This window comes from Chiloscyllium plagiosum, chromosome 30 (assembly GCF_004010195.1).
Source record: "Chiloscyllium plagiosum isolate BGI_BamShark_2017 chromosome 30, ASM401019v2, whole genome shotgun sequence".
Lineage (NCBI taxonomy): Eukaryota > Metazoa > Chordata > Chondrichthyes > Orectolobiformes > Hemiscylliidae > Chiloscyllium > Chiloscyllium plagiosum.
This window is the reverse complement of record NC_057739.1, coordinates 28,334,263-28,347,711: the sequence shown is the minus strand read 5'-3', so window position 1 is coordinate 28,347,711 and position 13,449 is coordinate 28,334,263. Positions and strand designations below refer to the sequence as shown.

General features: G+C 40.0%; 1 protein-coding gene across 11 annotated transcripts in view; it reads right to left on the bottom strand.

Moving 5' to 3' along the window:
- The window catches only part of gapvd1 (GTPase activating protein and VPS9 domains 1), a 144,995-nt gene that overhangs the window by 85,244 nt on the left and 46,302 nt on the right, over window positions 1–13,449 (bottom strand). The window lies entirely within an intron of this gene.

Below are 13,449 nucleotides of genomic sequence, written 5' to 3'. Positions count from 1 at the left end.
CGCCTAGGAACCCTCCAACCACAAGGGATGAACTCAGATTTCTCCAGTTTCCTCATTTCCCCTCCCCCCCCACCTTGTCTCAGTCAAATCTCAGTCCCAACCCTCGAACTCAGCACCACCTTCCTAACCTGCAATCTTCCTGACCTTTCCGCCCCCACCCCGGCCTATCACCCTAACTGTGACCTCCTTCCATCTATCGCATTTCCAACGCCCCTCCCCCAAGTCCCTCCTCCCTACCTTTTATCTTAGCCTGCTCGACACACTTTCCTCATTCCTGAACAAGGGCTCATGCCCGAAACGTCGATTCTCCTGCTCCTTGGATGCTGCCTGACCTGCTGTGCTTTTCCAGCAACACTTTTTCAACCCTGTGAATGTAATAAAAAATTGAAAGGACTTAACAGCAGTTTGGACATTAGAATGACTTAGAAGCAGCAAAAAGGCATGTCATTGAATCTGTTGAACGACAGTGATTGAATAGTGTCCCTCATCTATTTCTTCCTCTACCCATAACATTTATTTTTTGTTTATCCATGTCTATCTGCATGAATGTGCAGGGATTTGAGAAGGCATAGAGTAAGTTAGAGTGTGTTAAGTTGATAATTCATGTTTTGTTTGCCCACGGTGAGAACTCATTGAAATGTAATAAACTAGATTGTCTTTGTTAAGTGCAGAAAGCAGATCAGGGTTTTCTCTTAACCTTGTTCATCAGGCACAAAAATTGTGAACAGAGCAATTTGATTATCTCGTTGACTTTTTTGATGATCCTGGGGAGTTGTCAGGTTCGAGCATCAGCACATTTCCTAAGAGGATCGGGAGACATAGGAAAAAGGTTCACCAATTTGGACTGACATGAAGAACAATTTCTTCACTCGTACATTTGTGACCTTGGCATTCTATTCCAACAGACCATTCAGAGCCCTCTGATGAGCATCTTTAAGGTTGAGATCAATGGATTTTTGGGTACTATGGGAATCAAGGGATGCGTAGGCAGAATAGGAAAATGCAGATGATGTTCGGCCACCTTCTTCAATGGCAGAGGAGCTCCATATACCCTACTCTTACTTGTAGTTTGTACTTGGTCCTTTAGATAAAGTTGTCTTTTTTTTTAAATCAAAATTGCAACTTGAGAATTCCAATTGATAGTATGATAACAAATTTTTGATTTATTTTATAGAAACTCTGCTGTGTGAAAACAGGCCTCTTTGGCCCAACAAGTCCACGCTGACCATCCAAAGAGTAACCCACCCAGACCCATTCCCCTACTCTATTACTCTACATTTACCTCTGACTAATGCACCTAACCAACACATACCTGAACATTATGGGACAATTTAGCATGGCCAATTCACCTAACCTACACATCTTTGGACAGCGGGAGGAAACCCACACAGACACAAGGAGAATGTGAAAACTTCACACAAGAGAGTCGCCAGAGGCTGGAATCAAACCAGTGTTGTGCTAACCACTGAGCCACCGTGCCGCCCAAAATCAATGCTGATTCGTAGTTACTTCCAAAAGAATAGGATTCTAAACCAAAAAGTTAGCAAAAAGGAACTAAACTTTAATTCTATGAGATGTTAGGATTCATCCTTGAGGGTTCATTTTACTTTGAAGTATTTTGAGATGATATGTTTACTTTTACCATTGTAAATAAATTGTGAATTTGTACTGACAGTTACAAATGCATTCTCTGCTGTTAACCCACCTTGACTACATGGCCCACCTATCTGATCTGAAATTTGAACTTGGCATGAAGTATGCTAAATGTATAACATTAGGATGGATAATATTCATGGCCAATATACCATGAAAATAATCCAGTATGCCATAATTCTGACAAGAATTGATTATTTCATCTGTGCTTTACCTTATTCGTGATTTATTCTTTGTTCATAGCATTTTGAAGCTAAAGAACTCAAAAATAAATTTATAAAAATTATTGCATGTTTAATTGAGTGTTGAAGAGATGAACGTGCAAATCGACAGGAATCAAAATATGCTAATGTTTTCCTTGCAAAATAAACACTTTCAGTCAAATAATTGTACAGTAACCTACCGAATTGAGCATTGGCAACTCGATGCTGACCTTTTTTCTTGTCAGGCTTCTACCTATTATGTTTTTCCAACTTGATAGGTTTCATTTTAAACAACACCTGCAGAGCAAGAAATTGTGGTCTTGCCACAGCTTCCTCAAACACACCTCTCATGCATTTGATGCTTAGATTTTTTTTAAACTGGCTCATTGAGATAGTATTTTATAACTAAGAATTTCCTTTCAATTGCTGTGATCAGTTTTTTTTTCCTCTCATTTTCTACTAAACGTTCATTATTTTTTCAGTTCCAAACATTTCTCTGGTTTATGTTAAAATGCTGATTGCCTACCATTTTCTGTTTTCATTCAAATTCCCAGCATTTGGAGTTCTTTTAAAAGTAGTTAGTTTTGATTGTTAACTTCAAATGAGTTTAAGCTTCAAAAGATGCTGTGGTGTGTCATGTGTTTAATTATTTTCTATATGTCTGTAAAGAGAAATATCTGTTAAAAACTTTAGCTTTACCTTTTTAAAAAGTTGGTTATTACAAGGGTCGCACCGGATGACATTTTCTGCCTACTATGATCAGCTTTAAGCACTTTTATCCCTTAAATCTGGACAAGTATATCAAAGAACCGAGACCTGATTCACCTGGGAGAATATGCACGGTTCTAATGTCTACTTTAGGCAATAGTCCTGAGGGGGAAGATCGCACCTCAAAATTGGTGACCCAATCCAACAGAAGGAATAAATAAGTGTCTAACTGAAAACACATTATCACAAGCACACAGTTTCTTGGGCTTTATGTAATTTTGGAGAAAGAAATCATGTGCTAAATTACCTGTATAATATCCAGCAAATAGTTTTATCGGTCATGTGTTTTCCTGGTATATAAAAATAAGTTGTTTTAAAGGCCTTTAATACAATAAAATTTCCCTGGGTGTTTCCCAAAAGCATTATAAAGCAGAGTTTCACACTTAGTTACAGAAATAATAGGTCAGATAACAAAAAGTAAAGAAGTGAATGTTAATATGCCCTCAAAGAGGAAAGCAAGATAGGCGGGCAGAGACATGCACTCCTCAGCTTGAAGCTTGGGCAACCAAAGGCACATTCACCGATGGGAAGGCAATTAAAAATCAATGATGAACAAGAGGCCAGAACAGAGTGTTGCGCAATGATCTCAGGGATTTGTGGACTGCAAGAATATAAAGAGAATGAGGGGTGAAGCTATACAGGGTTTTGCAACAAAAAATGTTGAAGGGATGAAACCAGCACAGTGCTTGACAAGTACAAGAGCGATAGAATGGAACGTGCTTCAAGTTCGGGTATGGAGTGTGTTTTGGACTACCCCAATTTTAAGAGAAATATATGTGTAGCTCGGAGGTATCAAAGTCACGAATGAGAGTTTCAGCAGTAGAAAAAGAGGTAAGTAAAATTGCAGATATGCAAGTATGACATTTAAAAAATACTGGAAATCTCAGCAGGTAAGGCAGCATCCATAGACAGCAAGCTAACAGAGTCTAAATGACTCTTCAGAGCTGACGTGAAGTGTGGAAGGGGCAACATTTACGCAGTAGAGGAGGGGTGGAGTGCTGTGGAAGAAAGGGTGTTTGTTGATAGTGCAGATGACATTTAGTGATGGCATAAGCATGATGGTATTCGAATATGACACCAAGGTTGTGAATAATTAGATGATATTTCTGCTTATGCCAGGATGTCAGATTAGCAGTTTGGTATTTTAACAAAATTGGAGGAGTCCAGGAAGGCAGTTGTGAATTAGAGTTGGGTATCATCAGCATACAAATGAAAACTACGTTGTACCTTCAGATAGTGTCAAACAGCAACACAGATGAGAAAATCTAAATTCAGTTCAACTGCACAACAGAAAAAAATGTGACTTGCACTATAAGCCTCAGGATTTAAAGTAAACCCAGAAGAGGTTAAGGGATATAACTGGTCAGCGTATTTTTGATTCACATTATATTTGAAATAGAGACAGAACTGTGAACATAGGGATTAGATTATTATACAAGGCTAAGCCAATTGCTCACAATGGGGTGAAATTTAGTTGTATTTTGTGAAAACAGGCAGGAAAGTATCTATGCTGGAAATGTGTTGCTGGAAAAGCGCAGCAGGTCAGGCAGCATCCAGGGAACAGGAGAATCGACGTTTCGGGCATAAGCCCTTCTTCAGGAATTCCTGAAGAAGGGCTTATGCCCGAAACGTCGATTCTCCTGTTCCCTGGATGCTGCCTGACCTGCTGCGCTTTTCCAGCAACACATTTCCAGCTCTGATCTCCAGCATCTGCAGACCTCACTTTCTCCTCCAGGAAAGTATCTATGTCAATTCCCGATAAATGGATTCTTTTTAGTTTCTTATTTCAAGCAGTTGTTTGACAGAATGTTTATAAACAGACCTTTTGTCAAAGGTTTTTGTCATGCGCTCATCGAGACAATTTGTTTTATTTTTTGCAACTTGTCCTGATGAGCACAAATGAGAAGTTTCAATAAAATGTGACTTTTCACAGCAATATTCCTATTTGTATGATTACATTACAAGTATAACAACTGTGAATGGAATGCATTTTTGTGAACTTTAATAATTTATACAACTATGTCTGACCTTGATCAGGTTTGAATTCACTTCGAATGAAGGCAGCTGTCACGGCCAGAAGGAATGAACAGAAATCCCAAAGAAAACTGTATTCTATTCTGTATTTAGAGCCTTAAATTCCACTTCATTTAAAAATGAACAGAGATGGAGGGATGGAGGACAGAGGAAGAAAGGGTGTTACTGGGTTCATAAAAGTCCAAGTCTGATCATCGGATTGTATTTCCAGAAGCTAAAGGTGACACCCCAAGGGCTGGAGACAACACAACTGCCTCCAAACTCAGCACAAAGAAAAACATCAAAACCCATTATGCTTACTTTACACTATGGCTTTAGTTACATGACCTCATACTGGAAACTGATAAGTAAAGTAACACTGAGTTTAATAATCTTCCAAAATAGGCCTTCAGCATCTGAAATGCCGGTCTTTGTCACATGACTAAAACAAGGGCTTGTTGAATTGCTTAAATATACAATTCTGGAATTCGGTTTGATTGGCAGAGGGAAAGTATCTTAACTTAGCAGCCTGTCTTGGATCCTCCATCTTGGTCTAGAACCTGCTGGCTGGAAAGAAACCTACACTTGGCCTGCAAGGAGGAAAATGACTGGGCTCAAGTCACTAAGGAAACTAATAATTGAACAGTGATCTCAGTGGAGTTGAAATGGTTTTTAATATCTCTGGATTTACCAAAACTTCTAATTTATAATCTCTCAGACTTCATTTGAAGTAATGCAGACCAACCACCTGGGCAAAAGGGGACACATGGTCACCTAATCTAAGTTATGATTCGGAGATGCCGGTGTTGGACTGGGGTGTACAAAGTTAAAAATCACACAACACCAGGTTATAGTCCAACAGGTTTAATTGGAGGCACACTCGCTTTCGGAGCGACGCTCCTTCATCAGGTGATTGTGGAGGGCTCGATCGTAACACAGAATTCTGTGTTACGATCGAGCCCTCCACAATCACCTGATGAAGGAGCGTCGCTCGGAAAGCTACTGTGCTTCCAATTAAACCTGTTGGACTATAACCTGGTGTTGTGAGATTTTTAACTTAAATCTAAGTTAGGTAGGTACTAAGTTAGCAAGCAGAGTCTGAAATGTAATAATCACCAAATTACTGCTGCCTCAGTGCCAGGGACCTGGGTTTGATTAAGACAGTGGACGATCTGTGTCACATTCTCAAATTTTCCCTGTGTCTGCGTGACAGTCTAATGATGTGGGGGTTAGGTGGATTGGCCATGAAAAATTGCCCAGAGTGTCCAGGGATAAGGAGGTTACATGGATTAGTCATGAGAAATCCAGGGTTACAGGGATAAGGTAGGGGGGTGGGTCTGGATAGGATGGTCTTCACAGAGTCGACATGGACTCAATGAACCAAGTGGCCTGCTTTCACACTACTGTGATTGTATGAAACTGTTCCCTCGAACAAAAATGACCAACAATGAGAGCACAGATTTAAAGTGATTTGTAAACATAAGAAATGATGGGTTGAAACTAATTCAGCAGGGGATGGCACCCAAATTGTAGTTCCAGTGTCCAGGAGGTAGAAAGTAGTGAGGTCAGAAATGAGGTTTTAATGTCCCAAGAGTTAACCGGCAAGTAAGAAGATGGTTTGAAGTGTGTTCACTTCAACGCCAGGAGCATCTGGAATAAGGTGGGTGAACTTGCAGCATGGGTTTGTATCTGGGACTTCGATGTTGTGGCCATTTCAGACACATGGACAGAGCAGGGATAGGAATGGCTGTTGCAGGTTCCGGGATTTAGATGCTTCACTAAGAACAGGAGATGGTAATAGAGGGGAAGGTGCGGCATTGTTAGTCAAGAACAGTATTACAGCAGCAAAAGAACATTTGAGGACTCATGTACTGAACTAGCATAGGCTGAGGTAGAAACAGGGAAGGAGAAGTCACCCTGTTTTCTATAGGCCACCGAACAGTTCCAGGGATGCAGAGGGTAGGATAGTAAAGATAATTTTGGACAGTAGAGTGAGTAAAGGGTAGTTGTTATGGGGGACTTTAACTTTCCAAATATTGGCTGGAGATACTATAGTTCAAGCACTTTAGATGGGTCAGTTTTTGTCCAATGTGTGCAGGAGGGTTTCTTGACACGCTATGTAGACAAGCCAACAAGGAAGCGGCCACATTAGATTTAATACTGGGTACTGAACCTGGCCAGGTGCTAGATTTGGAGGCAGGTGAGCACTTTGGTGATAGTGGCCACAGTTCGGTTATGTTTAGTGATGGAAAGGGATAGGTATATAATGCATGGCAAGAGTTATTGGTGGGGGAAAGGCAATGATGATACGATTAAGCAAGATTTAGAATGCATTGGATGCGGAAATAAATTATTCATGGCTTTATTATGAGCCTTGTATAAAGCTTAGTCAAGGAACAGCTACTGCAGGTTCTTGTTAAGTATGTATCTGGCAGGCAGTGGGGAAATGGTCCAACGAGTGAACCGTGATTTACTAAAGTAGTTGAAGCTCTTGTCAAAAGGAAGGTGGCTTATGTTAGGATGAGGCGAGAAGGCTCAACTAGGGCGCTTCAGAGTTACAAGTTAGCCAGGAAAAACCTAAAGAGAGAGCCAAGAAGAGCCAGGAGGGGACATGAGAAGTCGCTGGCAGATAGGATCAAGGAAACTCGAAAGCTTTCTATAGGTATAACAGGAATAACAGGAATAACAGAATAAGAGAAAGATTAAGGACAATCAAGGATAGTAGTAGGAAGTTGTGCATGGAGTCAGAGGAGATATGAGAAGTGTTAAAAAGAATATTTTTTGTCAGTATTCACACCGGAAAAAGGCAAAGTTGTTGAGGAGCAGACAGAGATACAGGCTACTAGATAAGATGGAATTGAGGTTCATAAGGAGGTGTTAGCCATTCTGCAAAATGTGAAAATAGATAGGTCCCCTGGACCGGATGGGATTTATTCTAAGATTCTCTGGGAAGCCAGGGAGGAGATTGCAAAGCTTTTGGCTTTAATCTTTATGTTGTCATTGTCAACAGAATAGTGCCAGAAGACTGAGGATAGCAAATGTCCTGTTGTTCAAGAAGTTGAGTAGAGACAACCCTGGTAATTATAGGCTAGTAAGCATTACTTTAATTGTGGATAAAGTGTTGGAAAAGATTAAGAGATAGGATTCATAATCATTTAGAAAGGAATAAGTTAATTAGGGATAGACAACACGGTTTTGTGAAGGGTAGATTGTCTCTCACAAAACTTATTGAGTTCTTTGAGATGGTAACCAAACAAGTGAATGAAGGTAAAGCAGTTGATGTGGCGTATATGGATTTCAGTAAGGGGTTTGAGAAGGTCCCCATGGCAGGCAAAACAAAAATATGGAGGCATGACATTGAGGATGATTTCATGATTTGGATCAGAAATTGGCTAGTTGAAAGACAAAAAGAGAGGATAGTGGTTGTTGGGAAATGTTCACTCGAGAGTTCAGTTACTTGCAGTGTTCCGCAAGGATCTGTTTTGGGGCCACTGCTGTTTGTCATTTTTATAAATGACCTATATGAGGGTGCAGAAGATGGGTTAGTAAATTTGCAGACGACACTGAGGTCAGTGGAATTGTGGATTGTGCTAAGGGATGTTGCAGGTTACAGAGGGACATAAATAAGCTGCAGAGTTGGGCTGAGAGGTGGCAATTGGAGTTTAATGCAGAAAAGTGTGAAGTGATTCACTTTGGAAGGAGCAACAGGAATGCAGAGTACTGGGCTAATGGTCAGATTCTTGGTCGTGTAGATAAGCAGAGAGATCTCAGTGTCCATGTACGTATACCCCTGAAAGTTGCCACCCAGTTTGGCAGGGTTGTTAAGGCGGCATAAGTTGTGTAGCTTTTATTGGCAGACGGATAGTGTTTCAGAGCCATGAGGTCATGCTGTAGCTGTACAACACTCTGGTGTGGCAGCACTGGGAGTATTCCAGTCACCACATTATACAAAGGACGTGGAAGTTTTGGAAAGGGTTCAGTGGAGATTTACCCGGCTATTGCCTGGTATTGAGGGAATGTCTTATGAGCAAAGGGTGAGGGACTGGAGGCTGTTTTCATTACAGAAGGTGGAGAGGTGACTTAATCGAGACATAGAAGATAATCAGTGGGTTACACAGGGTGAACACAGAGAGCCTTCCTTCCTCAGACTGTGATGGCTAGCACGAGGGGACATAGCTTTGAATTGGAGAGATGATAGACGTAGGACAGATGCCAGAGGTAGTTTCTTTACTCAGTAGTAGGGGCATGGAATGCACTACCTACAACAGTAGTAGACTTAACAACGTTAAGGGATTTAAATGGTTATTGGATAAATGTATGGACGAAAATGGAATACCATAGGATAGATAGGCTTCAGACTGGTTCCACAGGTCGGCGCAACATCAAGGACCGAAGGGCCTGCATTGCACTGTCATGTTCTATTTTCTTCACACAGATGGTTTTGCTCTAGAATGTACTCTTTGGATGTAACGTGGAAGCAGAATCAATTGAGGCATTCTAAAGAAGTGCTGTCTGCAAAAATGACTGAGCTTCCTGTCGAATGTCACTTCAACAAATTCTCTTGTTGCCAACATCTGCATCTAGTACTTGTAGACTAAAGCTCAGCAACTTGCATTCTCTATATAATCAGAACTCTTTAGTTTTGCCTTTTACATTTGTCCAAGGAATTCCCATTTTCCACACTGGCAATTTTATTTCTAAATTTGCACCCTTTTGCTTGACATTTCCTCATTGTTCAGTTATAAAGCTGATATGTTGACTTGTTTATTCCACCCTGTCCAACCTCTTTCCACCCATCAACACCTTTCAACTCCAAAATTCACTGTTGATTTTCTCAGGAACATTAAATTTTATCTTCCTGTGTTCCAGTTGTTCAGGGTTGCTGGTGCCACACCCAAACCTTTCCATCAACACTTCCACATATATAAACTTGCATGTTTACAAACAGACATGCACGCATACACACTCCTTCCCCAATTTAAAGACACGTATCCAGTCTATTTATCTCTCACACAGACTTGTTATTCTCCTTCACATGTTTAAAACACATTACACTGAATCTCTCTCTTGCAACATCACAAACACAGCCTTTTTTTGTCCATTTCTTGAGATTTTTCTTTGATTTCCAAGCACCCTCCTGGTTCCAAAACCACCCCCCGCCCCACACAAAAATCTGAAGACTTAATTTTTCTATACAGAAGTAGAACGGAGATAAAGTAGCACTGTGGTGGTATTATTATTTTGTGAACCATGCAGATCTAGCAATTCAGAGAATCTAGCACAGTAGCCAGGCAATTGCCAGTAGCACCACATAACAGCCCTTAGAAATTGTGATTTTTCTCCTTTGTCTTTCAACATACAGCTGATTGTATGTGCTGTGTCCAGAGAGATCATCTCCATGTATTCTATTCTCTAACCTCAATCTGTCATCAGCATCTTCCCTTCCTCGGCTATCTTCAGTTCTGACAAATGATCACTTGACTCAAAACATTAACCCTGTTTTCTCTCTATGGGTCTATTGGGTTTCTCCAGCACTATTTTTGTTTCATATTTCCAGCATCTGGAGTTCCTAGCTTTTGTTTTCATTTACTGGTCATCTTAGAGTGCAGAGATCAGTTTCTTCATGAATTAACTTTATATTCAAAAGCTTAAAAACTGGTGTTATGTACAAAAATGTATTTGTGCCAAAAGGAATCAGCTGGATTTGCACAGCCTGAAGATGTGCAGATGAGTGCAATTGGCATAAACAATGACCAGAAGTTAATTAGCATAACACTAGCCATCACTAGTGGCATTCATTTATGCTAATTGTACTTGTTTGTGAGCCTTCGGAAGGGTTGTACAGATTGGGCCGATTCCTTTTGGAGTATATTAATGACAAGTTTTCAAATCTTTTGAATATGATTTTTGATTTGCAAGGAGGCTGATCTCTGTGACCCAATATAAACATCAAAAACAAACACAAAGAACCACAAATGCTAGAAATCTGAAACAAAAGCAAGAGTCCTGGGCGATGGCCTTGTAGTATTAGCGTGAAACTACAGGTAGTTCTTCTAAAACGTGATGGTTGCGTTCTTCTGCAGCCCTGCATTACAGAAAATTTGCACTTTGGAAACAGTGCTTAAGTGTCTGCAATGTAATCACGTTACAGCCAATGCAAGTTTTAAACCATTGCTCTTTAGCAACAGTTGCCAATTCGCCATTCACTTTACAGTGAATTTGCACTAATGATACACATGTAGTAGCAGAATGACCAATATTAATCCAGAACTTCAGCTAATGGAACCTGGGTTCAAACACAGCCATAGCAGATGGTGGAATGTGAATTCAATAAAAACAATCTGGAATTTAGAATCTACTACTGACTATGAAACCATTGTAGGTTGTTGCAATATCCTTCAAGGAAGAAAATCTGCCATCCTGGCCCATGTGAATTCAGAGCTGAAAAATGTGTTGCTGGAAAAGTTGGCATAAGCCCTTCTTCTTTCGCTTCTCCTGCTACTTTGATACTGCCTGACCTGCTGCGCTTTTCCAGCAACACACTTTTCAGCTCTGATCTCCAGCATCTGCAGTCCTCACTTTCTCCATGTGAATTCAGACCCATAGTAATGTGGTTGATTCTCAATACCAAATCAATTCAAGGCAACTCGGGACAGGCAATGGAGATTTTAGCTACGAGGAGAGATGGGACAACATGACTTGTTTTCATTTGAAGGAGAGGGCTGAGAGGAACTCTGAGCGAAATTTACAAAATTATGGAAGACATGAATAGAATGAATAGTCTGAGTCTTTTTCCCAGGATAAAAAAGTCAAATACTAGGGGACATCAGTTTAAGGTAAAATGGGGCAAATTTAAATGGGCCGTGAGACGTAAATACATTAGCAACATTTCAGAGGTATCTTGGCAGATATACAAGTAGGCAAGGAATAAAGGGGATACAGACAGAATGGAGGCAAAAGACCTTGCTCAGAAAGGCATCATATGACCGCATAATCTTGGTGGGCTGAAGGGCCTGTTCTTTGTTCCGTTGATTGTCCTAGGCTCGCCATTATCAATTTCTTTGTCAACTACTAGACTCACTCTCCCTCTCCCTGGGCTCCCTCCCCACCGACTGTTTATTCCTTCCCTTCTACCCACGTCTCACTAACTTTCAAGATATATACCAACCTTTTCCAAGCTACAATCAGTTCTGAAGAAGGGTCACTAGACCTGAAAGGCTAACTCTGTTTCATCCTCACAAGTGCTGCCAGACCTGAGTTTCTTCAATTATTTGTTTTAAGATTTCCAGCATCTGCAGTTTTGTCTTTGAGCCATTCAAGATGCAATTTCATGATTATTTGAATCAAAACAATCGGCAAGGGTACAGGAAAAAGCAGGCAAATGACACTAGGTCATAATATTCATTGGAGAATTGGTGCAGACATGCTGGGTTAATTGGTTTCCTGTGCATGAAGAATTCTGTGATCTCCTACCTTGTCTTCTTCAATTCCCTGATTATATGCATGTGTGAGGAGTAGTGAAGAAATTTCCCCTTGCTTTCAATGTTTGAATGAACACATTTTTGACTTAATCTCAAAAGAAGTTCATTGTGGATCATTGCAAAACTTGGAATCCAAAAACAAGGGCCATGGGAAAGCCTCCTATAGGTTAACTTAGTAAGGCACAGGAGTGAAAAAGGGAGTAATAAACCTGCAACAGGGTACTAGTTGTAAGAGGGAAAGCAATAATTTAAATATACACCCAATTTCCAAGTTTGTCATGACAAGCAGTGCAGGAGGTTGGAAGAAGCACTCAGAACAGTAAGACCTTGATTTTATAAAGCAGTCTTAATCACGTTTTTGGTTTATATAAACATATATTTGTTCAAGCTAAAACTGTTAATACAATCACACAAATTATTTATGGATTTATGAAATATAGCATCACACTTCCTGACCTAGACATCATGGTCAGCAACAAGGTAAGAGTGCTTAAGAAAACTGTGCATAAAGGTCTCGGATCTCTGTAGCACAGATCTCCCCTTTCCCAACACCTGCTTGAATCTAGTGCCTCCAGGGAGCAAGGGTTCTCCAGGCATTCATCAACCATGATGTCATGGAGTAGTAAATCACATTTGAATGTCCTTACAAACACTGATCCAGAAATAGATTGCACTCAATCTTTCACTCCTAATTAAGATTTTAAAAAGTGAAATAAATAGTTGGAACATTAATGCAATTTAAGTAGGTGGTGACTTATCAAACATTGCATGTTGAAATTCTTACACACTGTTTGAAAACAGTAAAGTACCTGACATTACAGAAACATAAAACTAGGACTTCAGGTACAGATAAGCTATTCGGCAGTAATATGAATTATTCATTATTAAAAATCCAGTTACATGCAAAGCTTTTTCATAAAAAATAAATTGCACATGGAGGCCAACAGCATTAAATTGTTTCAGTGATTTGTACTTCCTGATTGAACTTTGGGAGTGGAGGTGGCTTCTTCAACAGTACATCCTATGAAGGAGGATCACATCTCCTGGCCAAAACCTACAACTAGATTACATTAACTTCATATGAGAGTTTCCATTCTCAAGACTGGTGTTAACAATTGCATTAATTAATTAGTTTTTATTATGGAATTATTTACCTTAGAGTTTACTGGATGAGGTTTGCAACCAATCGAAACAAGTACATGTACACGCTCAGACAGATTGGCGTAAGGTGAGAAACTAAAAACTAAACTGAATTCAAATAAAAATGTGCTGTCCCTTTATAGCTAGGCAACAGCCAATGTAAAACCATTTTTGAAAAGACTGAATAGCAA